We start from the raw sequence: 11,575 nt of genomic DNA on the forward strand, positions 1-11,575 counted from the left end.
GAGAGACGAAACGATGCAGACTTTACATATTTCATATTTCATGCATGTACAAGGTTGTTTAATGCACATATATTGCTTTTTCATGAATCTATGAGGCTTACTTCATGCATAGACAAAGCTATTTAAGACTAAACCCTTGCCATTCATGCCTTTCTTATTCGATGCATTTGTTTATTCTGATGAAAAATGATATTTAATTGACTCACCTCCTTTCACTGGTGGTTTTTCTTGATTGCAAAAGTCTTTCTCCTCATATCTGGCTCCATATCTGTCAATGATTTGAGTAAGATTGCGATTTTAAGATAGTAATAACACAAACACAAATTGATATATAATGAAGAGATTTTTCAAGTTATTACACTTCACAATCAATTCGGTTAGATTTTGAGACAATGAACTGTTGCAAAGTAGAGGTAAGAACACATCATAAGTTGATGAATGTGTAATAAGAGAGATTAGGCGGCCCGGCTACAATTTAGCAGAAGAACATTGAATCAAAACTACATGCTACAATATTTTAGATACTAAATGCATATGAACATAAAAAATCAATAAATTCTAAACATTCGTGAACTAAACTAGGGGTCGCCCCTGCTAGATAAGATCTACTTGTATTATTTATTTTTTTAGTTTGTCCTCAAATCTCTCTAGACTCGTGACTCGTGAGAACAAACACGTGAGACTATCGAACATAGCATACAACATTACCAATGCACGTGGAAGACAACATTACCAATGTACGTAGCTTATAACATTTGAAACACGTAAGAACATACATTCAAGAATACAAATAATTTGTAACCACACTTTGTTACGAGTTTCAGGTAATGAGACTATGCTAATGTCGACATAGGTCTTGGCTCAACAAGAAATGTTCTGAAATGTAATGAGAAATTTTTACCGGAAAAAGAAAATAGCTACAAAAGGGGGGAAATTGAAATAGTTACGAAATTTAATGAGAATTTTGAACCTAAAGCTTCCAAAACCGAACAAATATAAGCATATTAACATGTTTAATATCTCAAAACACAGGGCGTATGCTAAATCTACAATGGTTAAACTCGATATATAAACAATTTCAGCAACAAATCGATACAATCCAGCTTAAATGATGACGAAACATCGATTCCAACGCGGGAAACACAATAAGCAACATTTAAATAAGCAAAAAAAATAACTTGCTAATTAATAATTGAGTTTTCGAACTATTATAAACTGTAGAAAAGTCATGTATTCAAAACTTGAACAATTTCCGAGCATAAAACTGATCAACAACAATAATTTATTTGTTCATTTTATTATCAACTTTAGTTAACTCTAAATGTGGCTAGTACAGCCTTGCAAAATCTCATCTAAATTTCAGCCAAAAAAGAAATAGGCGTATAGACAATGACAACTTTTAATACACAAAAAAAAGGAAGTTTGGTAGATGGTAGAAGACTAAACAAGCAAGAAATTAGAAATATCTTACAGAAGTCAGAATGTCACACAACCGCAAATTTCAATCAACTCTTGGATCCCACATGGATTAATCATTAACATTAGCGGTCAATTCGAACCTGACTTCAATTGTTGTGTACAAAACGTTACAAAATGAGTTTCCACCATTAGGTAGGTTGTACTTAATTTCGCCACCATGTACGTTTTCCAAGTCGGATTGCCAACCTTGGTATTATATAGAAGAAATGAATATATAGGATGGAGCATTTGTTGGAGGCTTGAAGGAATAAAGTAAGTTCCTTCACCTGGAATTAAAGCATTTTATAATTAGGTAAAATTTAGGGGAAATAATTAGGGTTCCAATTCTTTGAATTAGGTAAAATTTGGGGAAAACAGTTACCTAAATTAAAAACAATTCAGCAAGAGTGACTATTCTTGGACAAGAGTGGTCATCTCAAAGCCAATTTCATGTTGCCGTGTGCAGGTGACAACGTTGGTTGGTGGTTGGAAATAAAGGAGAGAGATGGTGACGATAATTGTAGAGGGAGAAAAAAATATGAGTGAGAATAGCTTTTGGTAAAATAAGGTGATTAGAATGGTTTTGGGTGGGGGTAGTTCGTTGTGCGAGATTTTTTAATTTAGATAAGTTAATCTCGTCGTCCACTCGGCAATAGATCCAATGGTTTTTAGTGGTTCTCACAGTTCTCATTATCTTGATGGTTCTCATAGGATCCCAAATATATATATATATATATATATATATATATATATATATATATATATATATAGAGAGAGAGAGAGAGAGAGAGAGAGAGATTGGATTTGGTGATTTTGGTTCTTATGGTGAGTTGTGACTTGGGGGAATCTCAGCCACTAGATTATATTAGAGATGGGTGGTCAAGATCTAATGTTACTTATGAGTTTTGTTTCTTATAGTGAGTTGTGAGTTTGTGCTTGGAAAATCTCAGCCACTAGATTATATTAGAGATGAATGACCAAGATCTACTCTTACCTATCATATAAATTCATTGTCATTTACTTATTTTCTCTTTTTTCTAGTGCTACTCTTTTTTTTTTTACTTTAATTTTTTTTATCTCCTTTTTTTACCTCTTGTTATTATGTTTTTTTTTACAACTTTGATTTTTTTTCTCTTATGTTTTTCTCATTATGTTACCTTTTTTTCTTTTTGTACCAGATTTTTTTTTCCTTGAAATTTTTTTTACTCTTATTTTTTTACCTCATGTTACTATGCTGCTTTTTTTTACTTTGATTTTTTTTACGGCGTTGATTTTTTTTCTCTTTTTTTTTTACCACATGTTATTGTGCTGTTATTGTTATTCCGCTATTATTCTAATGTTATTCTGCTGTTACTTTGATTTTTTTACAACTTTGATTTTTTCTTCTTTTTTTTTTATCACGTGTTACTGTGCTGTTATTCTACTGTTATTGTGATGTTTTTCCGGTGTCACTTTTGATTTTTTTACTACTTTGATTTTTTTACTACTTTAATTTTTTCTTTTTTTTTTTTACCGCATGTTATTGTGCTGTTATTCTGGTGTTATTGTCATGTTATTCCGGTGTCACTTTGGTTTTTTTTACGACTTTGATTTTTTTCCCTTTTTCTTTTTACCACGTGTTATTGTGCTGTTATTCTACTGTTATTCTGTTGTTATTGTGATGTTATTCCGGTGTCTCTTTGATTTTTTTACTCTTTTTTTACCGCATGTTATTGTGTTGTTATTATGGTGTTATTGTAATGTTATTGCTGCCCAGTAAATGACAAAAGACACCAAGTAAGTCCCATATGACGCAAAACTTCAAAGACATGCTCATCAATCATCACTAATAACATGTTAAAAGTTGTTTGAACAAATTGATTGTCATTTTGATTCGCCTTTCTCAGCTATAATCAGCAAAAGAGCACACACAGCTACCAAACTTTGGCTGGTAAGGTTCACCATAGTTCTACGTAATACACAGCTAAGTGAACTAACACTTCAGACTTTTAGATAGATACGACTCCCAAATGGGAAGGAGAATGTGAGATCTAAAGTACCTACCTAAAAGGCAAAAATTTGGGAAGTAGGTACTCAACAAACAAATTAATCCTGACATGCCCGATTCCTAAATATCTATCAGATGGCAAACAGAACATCGAGCATTAAGAGAGCGGACTGTACAATTTTGATCTTCATCTTCTTCTTCCTTTTGAACAACACATAGATAAGGGAATAGGCAAATCATTCTCAACCTAATTGTTACCCTGCACCAATCAAAGTCCCTACATTCTCAAACTCCATTGATTCTCTGAAGCTTTTTGCACCACCAAAACTACAGAATGCAAATACAACAAATCCCTTTTCACAAATCTCTTATCTTTTTCCATTTCACTCTAGCAATCAGCGCCATAACCACCTTGGATCTACTTTTTTTTTTAATAAAACTTTCTCTCTTAAATAGATCTATGAATAAAGGAGTAAATTTTCGGAAAAAATACCCGCATTAATAAACATGTCGGAATGTTTCGAGTAAAATTGTGTCAATTATCGACGAAAACAAACCGGGTCGGCGGTGAGGTAGCGCGAAATGAAAGAAGGAATGAGCGAAAAAGAGTACGAGAACCATCGTCGGCAGTGGTTGGGTGGTGCGCCGGCGAGGTTAATACCGGAGCTCCGGCGGGGACAATGTGGTGGTGGATCGGTGGTGGTCTGGTGGATATGGATGAAGGAGGAAGTAAAGCAAGATTGGGGTTTGAGTTTAGAGGCGGGAGTAGTTGAGTTTTTATTGATAAATCCTAGCCTTTAATCAGTCTAATCTAAGGGGCTTAGATTTTAAAGTGCACAAACTCACAACTCACCATAAGAACCAAACTCACGAGATCCTGCCTCTATATCTATATATATATATATATATATATATATATATATATATATATATATATATATATATATATATATATATATATATATATATATATATATATTGAGGATCCGGTGAGAACGACCACTCAGTGAGAACGGTGAGAACGATAACTAAACAAAGGATTATAATCAATTTACGTCATTATTAAATCACAATATTCAATACCTCTGCCACACTCCCACCACCCGTCATCTCTCACACCTTAACACCACCACCCTCACTGACGGTAGCCCGACCACGCACCTCACTGCCGGTCAGCGAGTGGCGTTGCTGCAACATCCCAGTTGACCAGGCCACCACTTCGTATTAACCCGATGGTGATGGCGGCGATGTTAATACGAAGTCGTCGGAGTGTTATGAATCCCAAACATTTCTGATTCTCTAACCCCACATCCCAATTCTACTTCGCCGGCAATGAGACCCGACACCAACTGTTCCCCAGAATATAACGCACATGTAGTGCGACATTTTTAACAAAATTAAATAATGTAACTGAGTAATTCCATCGCACATCAATTCTTCAAAATCAATTGAATTCTGACGGTGAGGTGATGCATATGAGAGAAACTAGGGACATTGCCAGTATGTAAGAATGTTGGTGGGGGTAAAACGGCATCGTGTGGGTTTAAGTGGAGATGGGTACTTGACAGGGGGAAGAAGGTTGAAGGACGGCATACTTGCCTGTTGGGGAAGGAATCAATATGGCACACGTGGCGGGTTCTAGTTCAAGTTTATCTAATAATAGGTGGTGGGTTAAGCACGTTGATCAAATTACAGGTGGATTTGATAACTGTGTCATCTCCTCTTCTGGGATTGATGAACAATTTTTGGTTGGAGTGAACTTTTTGTTAACTATTAATTAATTTTATAGATTGTTTGTTAACGATAATTGAATGTATATATGAGAATACAGAATATATGTCGAATGCATTTTTTTTTTTGGTAACTCGCTTCATTTTGCTGTACACACTTTTAGGGGCTTTTTATTAATCTTGTACTGTAGCTCTTTGTAGTTTGTATAGATAAACAGTATGAATATTTGGACGAAATTTGCGCCCCCAGAAACACGTAATCATATAGTGATGGAATTGATATTGTAAAAATTATTGGCCGTTGGATAATATTTAGTATATCTAGATAATTCGTATTTTTTTGTGTATTTAGGATGGAAAAAAGTGTACCTAGTATGGATAAAAGTGTACCTTAAATATGTAAAAAAGCGTATCTACGATAGTATAGATTGTATCTGAGATTTGGGAAAAAATAAAAAAAAAATGTATCTACATCGACAAAAAATGTTTCTAGAATTATGAAAAAAAAGTGTATCTACGATATGTTTTAGTGTACCTAAGATTTTGTTAAAAAAAAGGTATATCTAACATATATTTCTCCATTTTTGGTTAACAATAGCATAAAACCTCCGAATCAATAATACAATCTACCAAAAAAGGTGTATTTACATTCTTAAAATGCGTATATAGAATTTTGGTAAAAAGTGTATATGAGATTAGGTTAAAAAAAAGGTGTATCTACATTCTTAAAATACGTATATAGAATTTTGGTACAAAGTGTACCTACTTTAGTTAAAAGTGTATATGAGATTTGGTAAAAAAAAAAAAAAAAAAAAGTGTATCTACATTCTTAAAATGTGTATGTAGAATTTTGGTAAAAAGTGTACTTACATTAGTTAAAAGTGTATATGAAATTTGGAAAAAAAAAAAAAAGTTTATCTACATTCTTAAAATGCGTATACAATATTTTGGTAAAAAGTGTACCTACTTTAGTTAAAAGTGTATATGATATTTGATAGAAAAAAAAAAAAGGTGCACCTTTTATATATATTCTAATGCATCTAGTCCGTTCTCACCGTTCTCACTGAATGGTCGTTCTCACCGGATCCCACCTCTATATATATACGTAATTTATTTTCGCAGTACGTTTTTTACTCATTACAGTACTTTTTACACCACACTTTCCATTTGTTTGCCCTTCACAAAAAAAAAACAGTAAACCTAATTCTCTCTCCTTCTCTCTAGTATTGAAACCTTACCATCTGCAACCAAATTAAAACTCTTCAATTATGAACGATTATTCAAGTGACGAACAGATAATTCATCCGTTAATCTTATTATTTATTAATTTGATTACTTCTTTTTTTAATTTTCTTTCTAATTAGGTTTTATGGTCTAAATTAATTAAGGTGTAGTGTGGTGGGTTTATTGGGTTCGTTACTGCTGTCGGCGCTTCGCCTGAAGCTCGTCGATGTTAGACCGTTGATATGGTGTCGGTATTATTCCGTCGGTTATATGCATCGATTTATGTAGTTATTTTGGGACGCCGACGATGGTGGGACGTTGCCGGCGAGGGTGGGATGCTGTCGGTGATTGTCGGACGCCTGGTAGGGTTGGACGTCAGTTATATGCATCGATTCCATCAGTTAGTTTGCTTGTTTTTTTGTTTTTTTTCTCAGTGCATTACGCAATAGATTTTCTAACTTTATTTTTTGTTTTACTTTTCTTTTTCTCTTTTTTTCAGAGTAGTACAGTGTACTGGTTTTTTCATTTATTTTAAATTAAAGGTTGTACGTAAATCGATCCTCTATCCCGATGTCGACAACCGCGTAAATAATTGACTTGTGAATTTTGACATGAATTTATGTTTTGGCAGAGAAAACATGAGAGGGAGAGGTTAGAGAGAGAAAGGGGGAGTGGAAATGAGAAGGGTAAAATTGTCAATAGTGTACTGTGTTGAGTAAAATGTGTACTGCGAAAAGGATCATATATATATATATATATATATATATATATATATATATATATATATATATATATATATATATATATATATATATATATATATATATATATATATATATATATATATATATATATATATATATAGGATTGTTCAATTTTTCGGCCTATGAATGTCGATTATTTTTGAATTTGTGAATTTGTGGGTTATTATCTAATTTGTTGATAATTTAGCTTAATTGATTTCCTGAATTTCGTTTATTTGTTTGCCTATTATTGGATTTTCTGAATTAGTTGCCTATATATTACGAATGTAGAAAAATGACTCGAACTTGGATAATTGTCAGTAAATATGAGTGACCCCAACTATAAGGATGGTTTAGTGAATTTTATGAAGTCGTTGAGAACAATTTGAAAGGTTCTTCTAGTATTCCATGTCCTTGTGAAAGATGTGGTAATATTAGGTATATGACTTTTCCGGACGTTAAAATACACTTAGAAAAGTATAGTTTTAGTCGATCCCATACACGTTGGATTTTTCATGGGGAACCATTAGAGGACGAGAATAGCTTTGAAGAAGATGATGTTGAGGTATACGAAAGGCTAACTGATGATCCTGAGTTTGCCGAGTTTTTTGAGTTGGAAGAATTGGAAGCAGACAAGTTGAATGTTGGGTCTATAGATAATGAAGAGAATGATGATGAGTCGAATCGTTTTCAAGATGTTGGTGATCTGATGACACTATTAATTGGGATGACCTTAACAACATGTATGAGAAGTTGTGTGAGTCTGAAGCACCTCTGTATCCTGGTTGTAAGTACACAAAAATGTCGGCTGTGGTGAAGTTGTATAATATCAAGGGGGCAAATGGGGTGAGTGACACGTGTTTCACTAGTTTTTTAGCCTTGATAAAGGAGTTGCTTCCAGATGGTAATGTTCTACCTGTTAAGACATATGAGGCTAAAAAACTAATAAGAGGAGTGGGTATGAAATATGAGAAAATACATACATGTCCAAATGATTGCATATTGTATCGGAAATTATATCAAAACTTAACCAATTGCCCTAAATGTTTGGAGTGGCGTTATAAGGATAAGGAAGGGATCCCGGCTAAGGTGTTGTGGTATTTTCTAGTGATACCCAGATTCATAAGGATTTATGCGAATAGCGATGATTCAAAAATGTTAACTTGGCATGAAACTGGAAGAATAAATGATGGAAAGCTAAGACACCCGGCAGATGGTATGCAATGGAAATCGTTCGACGCTAAGTATCCCGAGTTCGGCAATGAACCTAGAAACTTACGTCTAGCGCTATCCACTGATGGAATGAACCCACACGGAAACATGAGTAGCCAACATAGTACTTGGCAAGTAGTGTTGGCTATTTATAACTTACCTCCATATGTGTGCATGAAAAGAAAGTATTTGATGTTGTCGTTGTTAATTTCCCCTAAACAACTGTAAATGATATAGATGTCTATTTGGAACCTCTTCTAGATGATTTGCGAATGTTGTGGGATAGTGGAATAGAAGTATTTGATGCATATAAGAACGAAAATTTCAATTTGAGAGTGATGTTATTGTGTACAATATCTGACTATCAGACTTATGGCGACCTTTCTGGACACACAGTTCATGGGAAAAAGGCTTGTCCATTGTGTGGGGAGAATATCGAGTCTTAATACTTGAAGTCTTCTCGTAAGTATGTGTATATGGGAAATAAGAGGTTCTTGTATCATGACCATTGTTATCGCAAGAAGCAGAAAGCATTCAATGGGAGTCAAGAACTTCGTCAACCTCCTAGAATTTTAAGTGGGCATGAAGTTTATCAGAAAGTAAAGCATATTGAGATAGATTATGGGAAGAAGAGCGGCTCTAAATTATCTACTCGTGGGTATAAGAAATGATCCATATTTTTTGATAAACTTCCATATTGGCCTGACCTGGTCAGGCATTGCCTCGATTTCATGAACATTGAGAAAAATGTCTGTGATAATATTATCAATACCCTTCGAATGTTCCGGTAAAACAAAGGATAACGCCGCAGCTAGGGAAGATATGAAAATGATGGGTATTAGGCTAGAGTGGGCACCACAGAAGAGAGGTAATCGTACATTTTTACCACTAGCAGCTTATACCCTTTCATGGAATGAGAAAAAAGAATTATATGCATGCTTAAATGGAATTAAAGTGCCACATGGTTATTCATCGAACATCAAAAGCCTAGTGTCGATGCAAGACCTAAAACTCACCGGGTTAAAGTCACGTGATTGTCACACTTTGATGCAACAATTACTACCTATGGCTATTCGTTCCATTTTACCTGAAAAGGTAAGATATGCTATAACTAGATTCTGTCTCTTCTTCCAGTCCATACGCGAGAAAGTCATCGATCCCGATGACGCGGATTCATTGCAGGACCTCGTTGTAACCTCTCTTTGTCAGTTGGAAATGTATTTTCCACACTCTTTCTTCACTATCATGATTTATCTGACCATTCACTTGGTTAGGGAAATTATATCAAAACTTAACCAATTGCCCTAAATGTTTGGAGTGGCGTTATAAGGATAAGGAAGGGATCTCGGCTAAGGTGTTGTGGTATTTTCTAGTGATACCCAGATTCATAAGGATTTATGCGAATAGCGATGATTCAAAAATGTTAACTTGACATGAAACTGGAAGAATAAATGATGGAAAGCTAAGACACCCGGCAGATGGTATGCAATGGAAATCGTTCGACGCTAAGTATCCCGAGTTCGGCAATGAACCTAGAAAATTACGTCTAGCGCTATCCACTGATGGAATGAACCTACACAGAAACATGAGTATCCAACATAGTACTTGGCAAGTAGTGTTGGCTATTTATAACTTACCTCCATATGTGTGCATGAAAAGAAAGTATTTGATGTTGTCGTTGTTAATTTCCGGCCCTAAACAACCTGTAAATGATATAGATGTCTATTTGGAACCTCTTCTAGATGATTTGCGAATGTTGTGGGATAGTGGTATAGAAGTATTTGATGCATATAAGAACGAAAATTTCAATTTGAGAGTGATGTTATTGTGTACAATATCTGACTATCAGACTTATGGCGACCTTTCTGGACACACAGTTCATGGGAAAAAGGCTTGTCCATTGTGTGGGGAGAATATCGAGTCTTAATACTTGAAGTCTTCTCGTAAGTATGTGTATATGGGAAATAAAAGGTTCTTGTATCATGACCATTGTTATCGCAAGAAGCAGAAAGCATTCAATGGGAGTCAAGAACTTCGTCAACCTCCTAGAATTTTAAGTGGGCATGAAGTTTATCAGAAAGTAAAGCATATTGAGATAGATTATGGGAAAAAGAGCGCCTCTAAATTATCTACTCGTGGGTATAAGAAATGATCCATATTTTTTGATAAACTTCCATATTGGCCTGACCTGGTCAGGCATTGCCTCGATTTCATGCACATTGAGAAAAATGTCTGTGATAATATTATCAATACCCTTCTAAATGTTCCTGGTAAAACAAAGGATAACGCCGCAGCTAGGGAAGATATGAAAATGATGGGTATTAGGCTAGAGTTGGCACCACAGAAGAGAGGTAATCGTACATTTTTACCGCCAGCAGCTTATACCCTTTCAAGGAATGAGAAAAAAGAGTTATGTGCATGCTTAAATGGAATTAAAGTGCCACATGGTTATTCATCGAACATCAAAAGCCTAGTGTCGATGCAAGACCTAAAACTCACCGGGTTAAAGTCACGTGATTGTCACACTTTGATGCAACAATTACTACCTATGGTTATTCGTTCCATTTTACCTGAAAAGGTAAGATATGCTATAACTAGATTCTGTCTCTTCTTGCAGTCCATATGCGAGAAAGTCATCGATCCCGATGATGCGGATTCATTGCAGGACCTTGTTGTAACCTCTCTTTGTCAGTTGGAAATGTATTTTCCACCCTCTTTCTTCACTATCATGATTCATCTGACCATTCACTTGGTTAGGGAAATTATATCAAAACTTAACCAATTGCCCTAAATGTTTGGAGTGGCGTTATAAGGATAAGGAAGGGATCCCGGCTAAGATGTTGTGGTATTTTCTAGTGATACCCAGATTCATAAGGATTTATGCGAATAGCGATGATTCAAAAATGTTAACTTGGCATGAAACTGGAAGAATAAATGATGGAAAGCTAAGACACCCGGCAGATGGTATGCAATGGAAATCGTTCGACGCTAAGTATCCCGAGTTCGGCAATGAACCTAGAAACTTACGTCTAGCGCTATCCACTGATGGAATGAACCCACACGGAAACATGAGTAGCCAACATAGTACTTGGCAAGTAGTGTTGGCTATTTATAACTTACCTCCATATGTGTGCATGAAAAGAAAGTATTTGATGTTGTCATTGTTAATTTCCGGCCCTAAACAACCTGTAAATGATATAGATGTCTATTGGGAACCTCTT

This window comes from Silene latifolia, chromosome Y (assembly GCF_048544455.1).
Source record: "Silene latifolia isolate original U9 population chromosome Y, ASM4854445v1, whole genome shotgun sequence".
In the NCBI taxonomy this organism is placed as follows: Eukaryota; Viridiplantae; Streptophyta; class Magnoliopsida; order Caryophyllales; family Caryophyllaceae; genus Silene; species Silene latifolia.